Source organism: Lithobates pipiens, unplaced genomic scaffold (assembly GCF_037356315.1).
Source record: "Lithobates pipiens isolate NorthernLeopardFrog02 unplaced genomic scaffold, aLitPip1_a1.2 Scaffold_16, whole genome shotgun sequence".
In the NCBI taxonomy this organism is placed as follows: Eukaryota; Metazoa; Chordata; class Amphibia; order Anura; family Ranidae; genus Lithobates; species Lithobates pipiens.
The window spans coordinates 300,026,337-300,042,946 of NW_027507748.1; the positions used below are offsets into that span (position 1 = coordinate 300,026,337).

A 16,610-nucleotide genomic window follows, 5' to 3' on the forward strand; every position below is an offset into this window, starting at 1 on the left:
AAATACCTTTTCTCATCAGCAGCATATAGCAGTCTTGTGACTTCCATCAGTGTCTGGTTAAAGCCTTTAGGAGGAGCTTTCATTATACTATGACTGTCCTATGAGGCTGCATGACTCTTGACCCTCTGTCTGGACAGTGCTGATTGGCCCTGTGCTGATCACATGCACCCTCCCAGGAAAAAAAAAATAAACTCTCTAGCAATACACACCAAACTGAGCATGTGCAGAGTGACTCCAAAGGCTCTGTATTATCAGGAGATGGACTGGGGACAGTGGAAGGCAGGGAGGATCAGAGAAGACAGGATCAAACAATCTTTTTTACACAATGCAGAGGTTTAACCCCTTAGGTCCCACAGTGAGTATAACAAGCATTGCTTTACTGGGTATTAATTTTATTGTTGTGGGTTTAGTAATACTTTAACTTTCATTGTTCTCACTATAGTAAATAAAATATGGTGTGGAAATTGCTTACTGCACTATCACTGTAAGCCTTAAGCCCTGATCAGAATATCGTACAAAAAATACCGCTTTAAAATCGTTTGTATGATAATTTGATTTTTAGTACACAGCTGCTGTCTTAAATTTTCGGAAGCACGAAAATTTTTCTCGTACGATACCAGATCGCACGATTTTCGATTAATCAGCACAGTTTTCATCCAAAAAAAAACCAATACAAATACACAACACATTACATAACTTCTGACTTTTTTATTCTGTCATGTGAGAATTTTCATACTTTGGTAACCTAATTGTTTTCGCTATAGAGACTAGCATCCAACGAAAAAAAAGAATAACCATCATTTGTTCGATAATCTCATTGTTTGTACTAGGCATACGTCTAAGTAAAATATAAGATATAGAAGGCAGTGACCACAAAAAGATCTAGTTAAAAGAAAATGATTATACAGTATTCATTTCATATTATATCAAACCTCTTTTAGATTTGTTTACACAATTTATTTTACACCATGTCCTTAATCTGATGGCAAAAGCCTCCTTTTATCTCAGGAAAGCATTTGTCCTACAATACATAGTACAGCTAACATATGCATGGTATCACCTCCAATTGCTCTGGGCCTTGGAGTCCTTAAACATAAAATGAAATGCATCCTTGTTTTATTTCTTTATTTATGTTCTGTTCTGACTTTTGCATTTACGACTGATCATTAATTTAGCCAACATGGCCATCGTACCAGTTTCAAAGCAACACTACTAGATAATTTGTAAATAATTTAGAAGGCAGTTAGAACAAACAAACATCAACACGTCCCTTGTTCCATCTGATTTTACTCCATTTACAGGGTGGAAAAAAAAGAGGTTGAAAGAATGTTGTTGTTTTTTTGTTTTTTTTATTAATTTGCTCTACAAAGAACAGATTCAGTGTTAATAAGTAAAGCTGTAAAACTTGAGAGAATCACATTTTCATAACTATAGTTTTAAGTTTCAAGCCTACATTTTTTTCGTTATTTCTCTCTGTTGTTGAAGTCGTAAAATAAGTAATCTAAAGAGATGAGAATTTGTTAGTTATTTTTCTTAAATGTATTTCTTATATTCCATCATTGTACACAAGTGAGTGAACAGAAGAAAAATCTAAATCAAATCAATATTTGGTAACATTGACTTCAAATCAGCATCAGTTCTTCTAGGTACATTTGCACACAGCTTTTGAAGGAACTCAGCAAGTAGGTTGTTTCAAACATAGTTTCATAGTTAGGTTGAATAAAGACACCAGTCCATCCAGTTCAACCTGAGTGAGTGTCTACAATTGTCCCCATCCCTGTACATTGCACACTCATGTTGGTCCCTACCCTCAAGGAGCCCACAATCCAAGGTCCCCATTCATATACTAGGACCAATTTTGAACAGAAGCCAATTTACCTACCTGCATGTCTGGATTGTGGGAGGAAACCGGAGTACCTGGAGGAAACCCACGCAGGCACAGGGAGAACATGCAAACTCCAGGCAGGTGGCGTCGTGGTTGGGATTTGAACCAGCGACCCTTCTTACTGCTAGGTGAGAGTGCTAACCACTACACCACTGTGCCACCCCAGCATCTAGGAGAACTAACCACAGATGTTCTGTGGATGTAAGATGCCTCAAATCCTTCTGTCTCTGCAATTCCAGGCAGATTCAATGATGTTGAGATCAGGGCTCTGTGGGGGCCAAATCATCACATCCAGGACTTATTCTTCTTTATGCTGAGGATAGTACTTAACCACTTGCCAACTCCGCTATAGCCAAATGACGGCTACAGCGTGGTCAGCTACTTCTGTACGCAGTCATATGATGGCGTCCCATGATCGCACCCGTGTGTCTGCTGAGGAGCGTGGGTGGTGCACTCTGTGATAGCAGTGTCCAGAGGAGACTTAGGTAAAGAGCCAATCAGCGACTCTTTATCATGTGATCAGCTGTGTCCAATCACAACTGATCACAGATGTAAACAGAAGCCAGTTATCAGCACTCCTTTCCTCATGCTGACAACATGAGGAAAAGAGAAGAAAGCCGATAACCAGCTTCTCTAAAAAGGACATGCACACTGAAAATCAGGGCACTAAGAATCACGATCCAGTTCCAACAGTGCCCACCAGTGCTGCCTATATTTTTCCACCAGTGCTGGCAAACTGTGCCCACCAGTGCTAGTGTCACTTATCAGTGCTGCTTACCAGTGCCCATCAGTTCCACCTATCTGTGCCCATCAGTGCCACCTATCAGTTCCCATAGTTGCCACCTACCAATGCCCATCAGTGCCACTGATCAGTGCTCATCAGTGGTGCCTGTCGGTGCTTCCTCATTAGTGCTGGCCCTGAACAAATCTCTAACTCCATTTGCCAAAATGAATTGATTTGGATTTCTCCTCTGTTCATTTAGTTTCCATTTTGTTAATTGAGAAAAAACCACCAATAACACTTCTATTTCTGAAAGCATTCTTAATTTACAGCATTTTTTTCACACCTCCATAAAACTTTTGCACAGTACTTTAGCTCCTCAAAGCATGTCTTTTTTTTGGTTTATGCCTCATGCACACTGAACATTTAGCCCTAGTGAATAAGACTCCAGTATTTCAGTGCAGAAGGAACATGCACACCATCCAGTCTTGCTGCCAGTAGCCTGTGAGATACTTGGGAGGTTGAAAGCTGCTGTGGCTGTACGGAGCTTGACAGTGCATGGAATAACACTAATGCTTAGGGTGGTATGCACCCAGAGATTAATACTCACAACACAGAATGCTTACCTTCAGCCTCTCATAGAGTTTTACAGGCTGCTGACAGCAGGGCTGGATGATATGCATGTGCATTCTAACCACACCTAAACACTCAGTGTGCATGAAACCATAGACAGGATAGGGAGTGAGTAAGTAAAAGTAAGCAAGTAATAATAGTAATCATTGCACTGCCCAACCCCGTACAGCCGAAGAGCTGAAAATATATTTTCTAAATTTTGTCCACACATACACACTTTTGTATATATCTAAGGCTAGGGATTCAAAAGTGTGTATGTGTGTCATAATTTCTGATACACATATTCTATCCAAGTCAGTGGCTTAGAAAGTATTGAATCCATAGGATTAGCATCACAGCCTGGCAAAAAATAGTTTCAGAATAAAGAGGCAGAATTCCATATGTCTCTCGGAACAGGTTCTATAAGAAGGAGAATGTGCTAAAATGTACTAGTTTTAAAAGTTTATATATGACTGTGTATAAAACTTGAGAAAGCTAAAGACCAGTCAGTGCCTTTAGTTTATTGTGGTATGCAATTTAGCCAAGTATTTATCCTAATGCCGTTTTTTGGATTTTTAAGTACTGGAATTCACATTTTGCGCATACAATTTTGCATAAAAGAGGTTCATAAAGGACTCCATTGTCGATTACCAGAGACGCATGCTAAGGGAAGTCAAAGAAATAAATATTTAGTTGGATATACTTGCACTAACAACTCCCATTTGTATAGTCTTACCTCCACTTTCCCCCCTACTAACAGTTACACAGTGGGCCTAAGGCTTTGTTCATATGGACGATGATGTCTGCAGAGCGTGAACAAAGCATAAATGTGACAGTGCAGTCAAGTACGCATCAGAGTCTGACCATGCCTTCCAGTGCATTCTAATGCCCCGTACACACGGTCAGAAATTCCGACCGTGTGTAGGCTCCATCGGAGATTTTCCCTCTGAATTTCCGTCACACAAAATTTGAGATCTGGATCTCAAATTTTCCGACAACAAAATCCGTTGTCGAAAATTGCGACTGTGTGTACACAATTCCGACGTACGAAGTTCCACACATGCTCGGAATCAAGCAGAAGAGCCACACTGGCTAAACTTAATTTTTCTCAGCTCGCTGTACGTATTGTACGTCACCACTTTTTTGACGTTTGCAATTTCCGACCAACTTTGTGTGACCGTGTGTATGCAAGACAAGTTTGAGCCAACATCCGCTGGAAAAAATCCAGGATTTTGTTGTCGGAATGTCCGATCAATGTCTGATCGTATGTACGGGGCATAACTGACCTGGCAAGACACAATCCTTTCTTTTTCCCCAGTACAACTGTACATGAGGACAAATTTTATGATGCTAGAACATAGCACTGGTGTGTGAGGGCAGGAAACACATTTGCTGAAAAGGGAATTTAAGGCATTTCCAAGCAAACTAGTTAAAAATCATAACATATGGTGCTATGTGATTATGCAGAAAAATGTTCTCCAGTCTCTTTTGAATACTGTCTACTTGCATTTGCTCCATTGTCAGCTTCCTGACCAGACCATACATGGGATGCATGTGACAGTGCATTGAATCTATGAACCATGTGTCACTGCATAATGTTAGTAATATAACTGGGTAGTCAGCAAGTACTGTGTTCTAATGAATTCTGCATATTGCAGCAAAAAGCAAGAAGTAGATCTGGAAATAATAGTAGCATCAGTGGCAGAACCATGTGTAAAGCAGACAATGATATCATTTTCCCATTACCAGTGTTAAGAGCATAGCACACTAAACCAATTCAATAAAAAAATAGATATGTTTCACCAAATTATGCATTTGGCGATGGCAGTTATGCTTGCCATGGTTGGTCAAAATAATAGAGACGTTAAGAACCATATTAGACCAGAAATGTCAATGAAAGAAAACATTTTGAGGTTAAAACGTATGCCTTGTTCACTGGGCGAATAACACAGGTGCTCATTCATATGAGGACTGTGCCAGTACAGGGATGCACATGTGTTTCTTTCATCACCTTGTAGGCAGTCCCAATTATGTCGATTAGGATGCAGCAGCTGCACAGACACAGCCACTGCTCCCAATTTGACAGTCATGCGGGTGCACTGCACTGTGCCGAACACAGACAGTGAACACAGACATGTAAATAATGTGTTATAAGATTACAGAGCTACATTTATTTGTGCCCTTTATATTTTACTGGTGTTCCACTTTAAAAAGTCTCTAATACTCAGCTACAACTAAAAAGATGAATATAAACAGTATGTATATATACATTTGTGCTCATAAGTTTACATACCCTGGCAGATGTTATGATTTCTTGACCATTTTTCAGAGAATATGAATGACAACACAAAAAATTTTCATTCACTCGTGGTTAGTGTTTGACTGGAGCCATGAATTATCGATCAACTGTGTTTACTCTTTTTAAGTCATAATGACAACAGAAACTATCCAAATGACCCTGATCAAAAGATTACATACTCCAGTTCTTAACCACTTCCCACCCGGCCAATGCACATATACGGCCGGGTGGGAGCCGTCTACTCCTGATAGGACGTTCAGGAACGTCCATCAGAAGGAGCGGGATCACGCGCGCGCGTGCCTGCGCAGTGGCGCGATCCCGATGCGCCCGTGTCACCCGGACACGGCGCATCTCAGAACGGCAGGAGGGCTCTGTGATTGGCCCTCCTGATCACATGACGGCCGTGTCCAATCACGGCCGTCATGTGATGTAAACAAACAGCCGGTTGCTAGGCAATCGGCTCCTCCTCTCCTCACACAGAAGTCATCGCTGAGGAGAGGAGAGCAGATCGCTGCAGCCGGCTGATGATCAGTGAGTATGAGCTGTTTTTTACAGCTTTTTACTCACTGATCACCAGTCTAGTGTACACACAAATCACCACACAGTAAACACACCACACAGTATGAACACAATGTCCCCACACATGTCCCCAAAACATACATGTCCCCAAATAATAAAAACACATGTCCCTAATAATAAAAACATGTCCCCCACATATGTCCCACTAAAATCACATGTCCCAATGTTTATCTGCACACATATGTACGTGATCACCTGCACACATATGTGCATGATCATTTGCGCACATATGTCCGTGATCACACAAACCAATTATTATACACTTAACGGAATTTTTTTTACCAAAAACATGTAGCAGAATACATTTTGGCTTAAATTTATGACAAAATTTGATTTTATTGGATTTCTTTTAAAATAGAAAAAAGAAAATATTGTGTTTTTTTCCAAATTTCCGCTTTTTTGCGCTTATATTGCAAAAAATAAAAAACGGAGTCGTGAATAAATACCCCCAAAATAAAGCTCTATTTGTGCGAACAAAATGATAAAAATTTCATTTGGGTACAGTGTAGCATGACTGCGCAATTGTCACTGAAAGCACTAGAGCGCTGAAAGCTGAAAATTGGGCTGGGAAGGAAGGGGGCGAAAGTGCCCTGTATTGTAGTGGTTAATACCGTGTATTGCCCCCTTTAACAGCAACGACAGCTTGAAGTCTTTTGTGGTATTTGTGGATTAGGCTCTTTATCTTCTTTTGATGGTCAAGCTGCCCATTCCTCTTGGCAAAAAGCCTCCAGTTCCTGTAAATTCTTGAGCTGTCTTGCATGAACTGCGCTTTTGAGATCTCCCCAGAGTGGCTCAATGATATTGAGGTCAGAAGACTGAGATGGCCACTCCAGAACCTTCAATTTATTCTGCTGTAGCCAATGACAGGTCAGCTTGGCCTTGTTTTTTGGATCATTGTCATGTTGGAATGTCCAAGTATGTCCCATGCTCAGCTTCCTGGCCGATGAATGCAAATGTTACTCCAGTATTTTTTGATAACACACTGCATTCATCTTGCCAGCAATTGTGACCAAATTTCCTGTGCCTTTGTAGCTCCCCAAAACATCAGCGATCCACCTCCGTACCTTTCATCATAGGCCTTGTTGACTCCTCTCCAAACGTAGCGTTTATGGTTGTGGCCAAAAAGCTACATTTTGGTCTTATTACTCCAAATTACTTTGTGCCAGAAGGTTTGAGGCTTGACTCTGTACTGTTTGGCATATTGTAAGTGGGACACTTTGTGGCATTTGCATAGTAATGGCTTTCTTCTAGCGACTTGACCATGCAGCCCATCTTTCTTCAAGTGCCCCCTTATTGTGCATATTGAAACAGCCACACCACATGTTTTCAGAGAGTCCTGTATTTCCCCTGAAGTTATTTGTGGGTTTTCTTTGCATCCTGAACAATTTTCCTGGCAGTTGTGGCTGAAATTTTAGTTGGTCTATCTGACCGTGGTTTGGTTTCAACAGAACCTCTCATTTTCCACTTCTTGATTAGAGTTTGAACACTGCTGATTGGCATTCTCAATTCTTTGGATATCTTTTTATATCCCTTTCCTGTTTTATACCGTTCAACTACCTTCTCCTGTAGATCCTTTGACAATTCTTTTGCTTTTCCCATGACTCAGAATCCAGAAAGGTCAGTGCAGCACTGGATGAAAGATGCAAGGGCCTGTCAGGAGTCCAGAAACTCATTGACCGTTTATACACACACACTAATTACAAGCAAACAGATCACAGGTGAGGATGGTTACCTTTAATAGACATTCAAACTCCTTTGTGTCAACTTGTGTGCATATTATCATGCTAAATTCACCAGGGTATGTAAACTTTTGATCAGGGTTATTTGGGTAGTTTCTGTTGTCATTATGATTTAAAAAGAATAAACACAGTTGATTGATGATAAATGGCTTCAGCCAAACACTAACCATGAGTGAAAGAAATGCTTTTGTGTTATCATTCATGTTCTCTGAAAAATGGCCAAGAAATCATAAATCCTGCCAGGGTATGTAAACTTTAGAGCACAACTGTGTATATATATATATATATATATATATATATATATATATATATATATATATATATATATATATGTAAATGCTGACTGTGACCTTAAGAACACCATCCCTACAGTCAAGCATGGAGGTGGTAAAATGATAAAATTATGCTTTGGAGCTGTTTCTCTGCTAAAGATACAGGCCCGACAGGCCACACTGAGGGGCCAATGGATGAGGTCAGGTATTGTAAAATCTTAGGTGAGAACCTTCTTCCCTCAGCCAGAACACTGCAGATGGGTGTTCCAGAAGAAGCACATATTAGGGTCATGGAGTGGCCTAGTCAGTCTCCAGTCCTTAATTCTATAGAAAATGTATGGAGGGAGCTGAAACTTCAAGTGACAGCCAAGAAAGGATTTAGAGAAGATCTGTAAAGAAGAGTGGACCAAAATCCCTCCTGAGATGTGTGCAAACCTGGTCACCAACTACAAGAATCGTCTTACCTGTGTACTTGCCAACAAGGGTTTCTCCACCAAATAATAAGTCACGTTTTTCTTGGGGATCAAATACTTATTTTACTCACTAAACTGCAACTTAATTTATAGCATGTTTTTAATGTGTTTTTTTCTGGATTTTTGGTTGATATTCTGTCTCTATCATTTAAAATACTTCTATGATTAAAAAATGATAGACCTTCATTTCTTTGCAAGTTGGCAAACTAACAAAATCTGCAGGGGATCAAATAATTATTTTCCCCACTGTATATAAATATATATACTGGATACTGTATATATTTGTATATATTCATCCTATTAGACCAAACATCTTTTTGCACACCAGCCTAAATATGTTCAGTTGGACAGAATGTTTATTTCACAATATGCTCTAAGATCAAGCATAAATCAGCACTCATCGCTCATCTTTCTGACTGTTCTAAACACGTGAAATGTAAAATCTCATTGTTGCCATGGTTTTGGGTACTTTGCACATCGTAACCCCTTGCAATGCCCTTTTTAAATAGGCTCAAATGCTTAAATTCAAAATTTAGATAATAGAATAATGAAATAATATTTCCTTGTTATTTCCCCATCAATTAAAATCGCCTTTTAACTCCTACTATCTGTTTGGTGCTGTAATGTAATTATAGTCTGCATAATTGCCTTGTCTTATTAAATAAAGCAGAGAACGTGGGAGCGTGGCTTCAAAGGGTTAAGAAATATTTAATTTCCCTCCACCTTTTTCTATGAAACAGTCACAAGAGCAGAGCCTTCCTATTTCACAGCTAGATATTTCCTCCCTGTAAAAATGTATTGGTTATACAAGACAGCCGTTGGAATCCTTATTACACCTGCACTTTTCACTATCCCTTTTCAAGGTCACTCCAGCTTTTGCTTTATAATAACAGGCCTAGCGTTCCTTATTTCAGCACCTGAACAGCTCCCTCCACAGCTGCTTAAATGCAAACCACCCATCAGTGACTAGCAGAGGATTCTGAGAAACTGAGCAATACAGTAGTTAAGGTAAGTAAGTCCTAAAAAAAAGTAATTTATATATATATATATATATATATATATACACATGCAAAATCTCAAACAGTGTATACTATAATATATCTATGTGTGTGTGTATAAAAAACAGTGGTTGCCATTGCACGTATATAAGAGAAAATGGGCCCGAAATGAACCTTATCACTAAATGTTTACCTTTTAAGTCCCATGAGTTCCACCTTTCCTTTGAGATTATCTATAAAGTCACTACTTGTTCTCCTCCAAGTGATCAATATTGAGTTCCAGGGGTATTCAGCAACTTTATTAGTGTAAAAAGTTTACCAAACTCCTGTTCTGCGTTACCAAAATATTCATACATAGATAATGAAATGAACTTTTGCATTCACTACAGTATCACCTTTTTTTTTCCACATATCAAACACCCTATTATGTGACCAAACATTTTACCCACCATGCAAACACATTGTTCAGTGCATGCCAGATGACCTTTAAGTCGATCATAGCTTTTAGCAGCAGCTCAGGAAAAAATAGCTATCCAGCCAAACTATCATAACGTGCCCAAATTAAATCTCAGCACTTGGCAATGATCCGTTATAAACATTATCGCTGTGTACTATGTTGTATTACATTTATGCCATCCAACGGTTTTAAAATAATTTGTGTAAAGAACAATTCAACTTTGTTTATAGCATCTTTTGAAGTTTAGAAGTCAAGTTTTTAAATGGAGCATCTGACAAAATAGTTATGTTAGGATTGCACTTGAGATTGTGCTATCTTGACAGGCGTATGCCCTTTCTATTGCTGATCTTACATTAACTTTGAATTTGTGCAACTCCTATTTGATCAGGAAAAGTTGTGTCAATTGAGATAATGCGCTCATTTCTGTATGTTTGGAATAAACTTTACTTATCGAACCCATGCATGACCAATGCTAAATATGGTTAGGAAAAACTCAAACCTTCCTACTAAATATGGACAAATTGGTATATCTTTTACTGCTTAACCAAATTTCCAGTGATGATAATGTTTATTATCAATTATGCCTGAGTAGAAGAGATAATCTACTTAGAAGGCCTGGCCCCTTTGTACGAATGCACAATGTCAGTTTAACCTTTAGGCGATGATGGCTAAACAGCATCAGCTTTATTCTAGGCCTATGCACCTAGGTTTTTCCATTTTTTTTTATCAAAGACCCAAGAGGACATAAAGGAAATTTAAATATTTAAATTCTTATTAACTTTTAAGAGAATACAATATCCTAGGGCAACCTAACGGTTTCCTTGGTGTATGATTTTAGATGTAGTGGGGCTCATTTACAAAAAACTCATTTCTTGTGCCATTCTGTATTTTGGTTGTATGTGTGCTATATATACAGTATATATACATATATAACTCGTTTTTCTGTATTTTGGTTGTATGTGTGCTATATATATAGTATATATACATATATAACTATTTTTTTTCTGTATTTTGGTTGTATGTGTGCTATATATACAGTATATATACATATATAACTTGTTTTTTCTTCCTTCTAAGTCAGCTACTTAATTCCATAGAATATACTTATTTCATAGTAACATATCTTGCTAAAACATGGAAACATTTAATATATTTAGCATATTTAGGGGAAAAACTGAAGCGCTAAGGGCATTAAGCCATTGCAACCAATTAGAAACAGTCTATAATTGTTCTCTAAACCGGTGAAAGGTGATCAATGGTTGCTATAGGTTACTGCATATTACAAATCACCATTACACTTAGCACTACTTTAAAAACAACCAGTATTCATATTTACATTCATATATTGCAGTACACTATCAGTGGGGAGATCATACTGTAAAATATGTTGCACCTTGCCAGATTCAGTGTGTAGTACAAACCTGTGAAGTTTCCTTTTATGTGATATTTTCTACTTCTAGCTGAAAATGCCCTGCAGCTATTAAGGAACTCCTCATTAGGAGACCTGAAGCTGGGAAGAGCTTAGTATTGCAGTGCTCACATCACCCCATGCACTGCGATAAATGGAAAAAATTAGTTTAAGCCAGCAAAAACTAATCAACAGTTACCATAAGGAAGTTATCAATGCATGCTACTGGGGCAGAATTAAATTGTCATTTGTTCCTGAAAAAGCTACTGGATTTCCACTGGGATTCTGCAAATCTTGGCCTGACTGTAAGATAACGAGGAACGATTCAGACACATTCCCAGGTATAAAAGGCCTATAATAGACTTTCCCTGCAACTAACCACAGAAACCGCAAAAAATCTGTCTAAAAGGAGAATGCTGACTAGCCGAATAACAAATCACATTTCAAATGTCCAGATATGTCATTCAGAACACAGTTCCATCCTGAAATAGACTTTAAACAACTTACACCATCGAATGATGTAAAATCATATAACACTAAAATCACACACAAAAACAAAAACTTTCCTATTGATAGTTCTTATTCATTTCACAAAAGTATGACCATGGGGGTTAAAAACATAAAACTATAAAATAGTCGGTGCAGCTATAAATATAAAATTGTCAATACACTTGCAATATTGGTCCATAGTACACTTCGAAATACCCGTACTCATAATAAATATAATATATATATATATATATATATATATATATATATAGATCTATCTATCTATCTATCCATATATATATATATATATATATATATATATATATAGATAGATAGATATATATAAACCTCTCCTCATTTGATTCTTATCAATAATTCCATCTATAGGGGAGATGTCCCATCTTAATCTCCCAGGAGTATATAGACACACATACGTGTAAGGTGTGTGTCTTGTGCATATAGATAGATATATAGATATATCTATACATATCAATATCTATGTAGACAAATATGTATTTTTTTAATTAATGCTCAGTTTTAACTTAGTTTTATTTATATATATATATATATATATATATATATATATATATATATATATATATATATATATATAATGTTTTTTTTTATTCATTTTTTTATTGCCTCTCAATTTTTGGCAGGAAAATAATACAATTTATATTACTGTCACCGTATTTTGATACATATGTTTATATTGTGATTGCATATGTATGTGTGTGTCCTAAAAGCAGAAACGACGCTCATCAGGATAAATCAGCTTTTTCCTCACAATTTGTATACCACATGCATTTCTTTTTAATTGGACAAGCACTTTTTGCTAGACTGGGTCCTTGAAAATGTGAAAGGCATTTTAATATAAGACAGCTATGAGCCAGAGGCATAATACATTACAATGTCGAAAATTTTTACATACAATCTGCAGGACATCAAAGTACCTGAACTGCATACCACATACACCATAACATCAGGAATTCAGCTGAGCTGCTTAAAAGCCATGTATAAAATGCTGGCTTTGTGTTTTTTCTTTTTTTTTTTTCCTTGCCTGGTTATTCAAAGAAATTTCAGATATTCAATTCATTCACCCAATTAACCAGATGCTTTGATTCCTGAACAAGGCAAATACAGCAGAGCATGAAAGTACTGTTCAATGTGAGCCAGTGAGCCAAACTTTATCCAGTAATCGTATGCTGATCTCCCCCTCCAATCACCCCTCCAAATCATTAACACGTCTGAATGATCGATTACAGCAAATAAATTGCTCTTCAGATGAATTGCAAAAAAAAAAGTGCGGGGAAGCGGTACGTTGTCATTTTTAATTTTCATTCTTTTCTTATACTATTGCCATTGTATGCTGAGCATTTTGCCATGCAGACACCTGTGTTTGATTAAAACAGTGATTGCTAGCTATAATTGATAAGCAGGTTTTTTTTTTTTTTTTAAGTGAATCTCAGAAAGAATAATAAGGCACATAAGACCTACCTGTAGCCTTTCTTTAGAATCGATATCCATCAAATATCCAAGTTACAATTCCATAATTGTGCATGCATGCATCTTGCTGCCTGATGGAACTCAACAAACTTAGCTCATTCTTCAGCACCAAGGTTGCATTCACCCATCCATTAGCAATCCAAAATAGAGGGACAATCATAGGAATCAAAAGAGAGCAGGTGGCTAAGGTGGGTCCCCCCCCTCCAGAAACTCCTGGCTGCTGTGCTTTTTGGAAAGAGAATATTTTTTATTTTTCTTAGAGTTCCCCCCTAATCCAAAGTGGTGAAGAGCTGATGTCCCTGGATAAAGCAGGCAGGTACTTTGCTGGACCTCAGATGTGCACAGTGTTGTGTGTGTGTGAGCAGAGGAGTCCCGGAGATGCTAATTCAGAAAATGCTGTCTGGTCCGCCTGCACTGTAATTTGAAAGAGATGCAGCCTGTGGTACCACAGAGAAATGCATTAGGCTTTGACTTCATTGGCAGCCTTAGCTTAAGCAGAATCCTCAGGGACTGTGAAGGAGGTAGGATGGGGTGGCTGTGCTATGGAAGAGGCACAGTGTCCCCTAGTGGCTTCTCTGGTTATAACACACAGAACTAGTAAATAATAGGATGTGCAGCAAAGGTAGAGTCTGCAAAGTGGAATTCAGCAAATAAGCACCTTTGTGTTGGCAGCAGCAGCAGAGTGAAAATGTGTACACAAAATTCCAAATCTCTATAATTCGACACAATTTATGGAGCTTATTTATGTAGTCATACCCTATCTGATAAGGGAGGTGGAAAACACAGCAGCGAGTACAACATAAGCACTATTTATAGGGTGTTTAGAGATGAACAATAGGGATGAATGGTAGAGAATACACAGGAAATAGATTTTTCCGTTTAGTTTTGCTGAACAGAAACTCTTTGTTTTACTCAATGAGCCACTTAGGCTAAATTTGCTTATATAAGAAAAACTGATCTATTCTTTTTTTTTTCCTGTATTTATAAGGTGTGCTTTTTTAACAGTGGGGATATATACCTAGTAGTTTATATTACTTCACTTAAAGGTTTATTTATTAATGTTTACGCCTAAGATTTGCATAGCTTTCACACAAGAGTTACCCTTTTCAATCTTATGTGTAAAATAGGTGAATCTTGGGTGACAACATTTATAAATAGACCTTTAGCCCTGATTTACACTGATGCGATGCGGGAAACACACAAGGTGCATCGCACTGCATAGCAATCGCATGGCGTTCATGTAATCTGCTGTGGGTTCACACTGATGCGATGCAGGAAGCTCACAAGAATCGCTGTATTTCTCCAAATCACATTGCACTGCATAGCAATCGCATGGCGCTCATGTAATCTGCTGTGGGTGTCAGCCTTTGTTCACACAGGAAGCTTACAAAAATTGCTGTATTTCCCTACATCGCACTGCATAGCAATCACACGACGTTCATGCGATCTGCTGCAGGTGTCAATGTTAAACTAACAACACCCCCAGAAACAGATTGCAAAATGCAGTGTGATTGCCAGATTTGCATCGCATGGATGTGAAGCACCCATACAATGCGATTTAGGTGCGGGGAAAAAAAGGTCCTGCACCATTTTGGTGTGGATGAGATGCGATTTGAGCCATACAAAATGTATGGCTCAAATCGCAGCGCACAGACATTACATGTGATGCGCACAGGAATGCGGTGAAATTCCTGTGTGAGTCACATGCAGTATCCGCACACACCAGTGTGAACCCAGGCTAAGGTGGAGATTTACTAAAACTGGTGCACACAGAATCATCTGGTGCAACTGTGCATAGCAACCAATCAGCTTCTAACTTCAGCTTGTTCAATTATGCATTGACAATAAGCCCTCTTTCACATTGGAGGTGGGTTTGAAATCGTGCGAGTTCAGCTGAACTCGCACGATTTCAAACCCACATTTCATTGTGAGTTCGGGGGCGAATTGAAAGACTGTGTGGGTTCATGCACAGATGTCTATTGAGATCGCCCCCAAAGTTGCCAAAAGTACTTTTGGAAATTGAGATTAAAAAAAAAAGAGAAAAATGTTGGGACTTTATATGAGACCTTGGACATCCCGTACAAAGGTCTCCATCCCTAATCTATAAATGCACAAGGGGGAAAATCTAGGGGACATGGGGAACAAGGGGACTTTATATGAAATACAACACTCAGGGTACGCTGAGACATTAATTATAGTATAAATGATGTTCTGAGGTGACAATAATGGGCATAAAGCAATAATTCATTGAGTGTTTAGTTGAAATCAATAAGTAAGATATAAAATAAGAAATAATTGATACAAATACAATATATTAATATATAATTAGTTAAAGCAATAGTATAAATAAATAAAATATGATTAGTATAATATCTCGCAATATAATTTTATATCATACAATATATCAATACTCATACTTTTTGAAATTGGTGCAACGCCGACTTTGCGGGTGGTGCCTTTGCCGACAATAGGCTCTGATTTGGCATGCGATTTGGCATGTAAAATCGGCCAATCAGCTGATTGGTTGTTATGCACAACAGTGCCAGATTCTGTGGGCACCAGAATTAGTAACTCTCCCCCAAAGTGTTATTTTTGTGTGGGGGGGTTCTTTTTTCTTTTTTTTTAGTTCTTTTTTAGTTTTTTAGTTTTTTTTTGTGTCCTGTTACTTTACAGTTTTTATTAAACTTTTTTCCACTATATATTTTTCTTTTTTTGGAAAAATAATAGTGAGGCTAATTGGGGCAAAAAAGCAGGTACAAGGTAGTTAAAAATAGCTTCCATCTAGCTCTGGGGCTTTTTAAAATCCACTGTCCCCATGAAAACCAGGAAAAAAGTAAATTTTGCCTTATGCTTAGAAGTTTATTTTTTCAAAATGTCCTGACTTACCTAGAAATTTGGGGCAAGTAAAAAGTGAGTAGCAATCAATGTGATTATATTGCACGCTGATCATTATCAATAAGCCCATCACTTTATAACCGTATAACAGTAGATGTAGATTAGCATTTATTTTTTTAATCGGCTCTGTCAGATCCATCTATCCAGTCTGGTTCTCTCATCATTGATATTTAAAGGTTACCTACTGATTATATTTTCCTTCTTAGACTTCAGACATTTTTAGCCAAATACATGAAATGTGTAATCATTTTCAAAGGGAACCTGTACAAGGGGCTGC

General features: G+C 38.0%; 1 protein-coding gene across 2 annotated transcripts in view; it reads right to left on the bottom strand.

Annotated features, from left to right (window-relative positions):
- TAFA3 (TAFA chemokine like family member 3) overlaps positions 1 to 13,876 on the bottom strand; it is a 670,905-nt gene extending 657,029 nt beyond the window's left edge. For both annotated transcript variants that reach the window (XM_077481555.1, XM_077481553.1), the window contains exon 1: positions 13,430 to 13,876. The gene's annotated coding sequence lies outside the window, so the exon portion shown is untranslated. The remainder of the gene's footprint in view (positions 1 to 13,429) is intronic.
- Positions 13,877 to 16,610: the final 2,734 nt, after the last annotated feature.